The sequence below is a fragment of the Perkinsus marinus genome (genome assembly GCF_000006405.1).
Source record: "Perkinsus marinus ATCC 50983 genomic scaffold scf_1104296932892, whole genome shotgun sequence".
In the NCBI taxonomy this organism is placed as follows: domain Eukaryota; phylum Perkinsozoa; order Perkinsida; family Perkinsidae; genus Perkinsus; species Perkinsus marinus.
In genome coordinates, this window is record NW_003215312.1 from 6,273 (window position 1) to 9,632 (window position 3,360).

Sequence of the window (3,360 nt, forward strand, 5' to 3'; positions counted from 1 at the left end):
GGAGGATTGCTCAATTTGCCCATCCATGTGTACAGCGCTGATTGACTCTGACGTGAATATGCTGTCGAACTCAAAAAAAAATCTGTTGATGTCCTGATATGAGTTGCTTCAGGCTGTACGGTTCTACTGAGTGATAAGTGGCGACTCTAGTTGTGGTGAGATGTTCGTACTAATGAAAACAACATGAAGGCTTTCAGATTCAACAACACAGGATGCGCTGAAGCTCCCGAAACTTCAAGTATTGCAATTTGTGTATAGCACATATACACCCACGACGACAGATGAAGAGGAGTAGGAGCCTACCGTGATGTAGCCGGGCTTTGACGGGGTTGTCATCACTTCATACATACAGAGATCGCCAACCCCGACTTCAACGAGTCTGAACTCCGTACCAACAGTGGAATCATTCGAGGAGCATTCGACCTGATAGTTGCTAACGAAGAAGTGAATTTAAACAGTGTTTCATCCGTTTTACGTGAAGTGGCGTAATACTTTGTGAAAAACGCGATATTCTCGCTATACAGTAGTCGTGAAATATATTTTTCACATCACTAGGGTGGTGAAACTCCAACATACTCTCTTACTGGTTGCCACCGTTGACCATTCTTAGACCAGCTCATGCACGACTCGACAACGCCGTACTCCAGCAGTCGTCCGTCTGAACTGAAGAAATCGGTCGAGTGAGGCGACAGGGCAGGTCGGGCCAGCAACCGAAAGGTCTGCCGCAGAGCATGCCTGAGGCAATAAACTGCCTATGATGATAAAGATAAGATAAATAGCAGATTGTCCAATTTTTCTTTTTGCTTTTGTTTGCAATTTTTTATATGAATGAGAAATCATCACAAGCCCAGTCCGAACGTTCATTAAGAGCCTCTGTTGTTGTTACGACAACAATCAGCTGCTCACCTACTCTCGATAATGCGTCTTGAACTGTCGCGATATGCTCTTGTCAGTGCAGACCACGCACAAGCCTGCAACGCCAACTTCAACATTGATCGGGAAGTACCTGAATACCACACTTTGTCCACATCTACAGTGCGTGCTAATTTGATATGCGAATGTGCGTTATTTTTCTAAGGCTAATAAGACTCAATCTGAAACTATATCGCATATACAATATAACAATGGCTATGAACATGTGTTGTGATGAAAGTACCCGTTTGGGACTGTGATGATAGCGACAACTTGTTCATTATAATTTGTCTTCCAAAATAACACACATTTGCATATCAAATTGACACGTACTGTATGATTATTGGCTTACAATTTGCCGTCCCTCAATCGATCCCGTGGTTGGTCAACCTCGTCAGGTAATGGAAGGTCTTGCTTCATGCGATCGAGCTCCTCGTTGTGACCGGAGTGGATCTCTGGGCTCGAGTTGTCGGGCAAGAACGGGGTAACTGTCGGGTCAATTGTGAGAAATATGATTATTATTTGCAGCAAAGAATTGAGGGGAATTTTTTCCTCGACGACCCAGTAGTGAACTGAAGAGGAGCTCAGCTGATCAGCTGTACTCTGTATGGTTGAAAGCCTCAAGGACATACGCATATGCGAGCGACGTCGGTGAACAGCTCAGCGAGTATGTGACTGTACTCAGTGTGCCACTGCTCGCTAGAGCGATCTTGTCGGGCTTGGAGCCCATTGTTAACCTCGTTTTGGTGGGTATAGCACATCATTTTAATGAGATACTATCGATAAAGAAGATGTTGGTTGCTGAGTTGTGTGATGTGATTCGGCATGTATGATACTGTGGTAATATTATTGCCCGGAATTCCAATCTTCGATATCCCACAACGTTTGCCGTGGGGGAATTCATTCACCGTCGTGAGTGAGTTGAGTTCTATCCTCCATTTGTCTTTGATGAAAAACTCCAAAAGCACTTCCGCAATATGACAGACTCGGATCAACAGAGGAAAAAATATACGGGAAAAGTATCCAAAAATGAGAGAAATGCAGTCAACACGTGAGCGATGTGAAGTGACTCCCTCCGACCTACAGGTAGTTTCTAATGAAGGCCTCCCAAGAGTCGTCCCATCGTTCCTCATAGACCACCCGTAAGGCTTGTACACAACACAATAGCGATGCTCCCAAGTATTGAATACCACTCGAGGAAGCAGTGATGTGTGCTTTGGTAACCGAACAGGACGCGACAGCTGCCATCGACCAAGTGGAGACAACATTCCAACTTGCAACATATGGTAGAGTACTCTCGCGACTGTGGTCCTCAGTTTTTACCAAAACCATAAAAGCTACTTATATGGAACAAAAAGAATCGGATCGTGCAGCTGATGGTATGAGCAGTCTTCGATCAACACAACCAGCATCAGGTAGCAGCAATAATTGCTGCTACTTGGTAACGGATCGTGCAGCTGCAGTATTGTACTTGAAACTATTGAACTTCTACTGTTGAAAAATTTACAGTGTGAGGGGAAATATGTACATGATGAACTACACGTCGGTAACGGAAATTTTTTGGGAAATTTTCGGCAAATTTTTCGGAAAATTTCGGGGAATTTCTGTCGGTATCTGGAAGAGACTTTCGGTGCACTTCTACGTCGAAAAATTCGTATGTAATTAGCGAAGAAACTTCTAAGCTAGGGAAAGCAAGCATTTATTCCAACAGTTCAGAGGCTGGGGCGGCTATGCCACCACTCCAAGATATACCTTAGTACAATCAATTTCTCTGCCCGGGGCAGCTATGCCACCACCACAAGGCATGCCTTAGTACAATCAATTTATCAACCTGGGGCAGCTATGCCACTGCCCCAAGATATGCCCTAGTACAATCAATTTCTCTATCTGGGGCGGTTATGCCACTACCCAAAGATATGCCTTAGTCTAACTCCAATTCTACTGAGTTGTCGATTCAATTCCGCTATTAGTAAGGCCGATTCCATTCGAGGGGCAGATATGCCATACCTCGACTACAACGCGCGTATCCTTTTGGAAGAGAAAACTCTGGCGGTTATTCAGCAGCAGCTATCAACTCCTAGGAAAAGAAACCAGTCCTGAGATAACAGCACCATGATTACAGTAAGTACCATGCTATTCCGTAGCTGGTCACAGCAGTAATCAGCTCAATCCTGATGAGGACTTCTCACACACTGGCAAACACAAAGCAAAGATGAGGTGGTAATCCTACCGCTGGGCAACTTAGAAACCGATGGGTGGAACGAATGAGTACAGGGAAAGTAACAGAATGATGGACTAAGAGAAAGGTGTCGGGCTTCTCCCAACATAGAGCGTTACCCAATGGGTTATTAATGTGCCCAAATATGCGAGACGGGCCAAGGAGAATGACGAAAATGGTCCTGATAAGCGCGGCAGTCGGGAACATCTCATTTAAACGTTGGGAGTGTT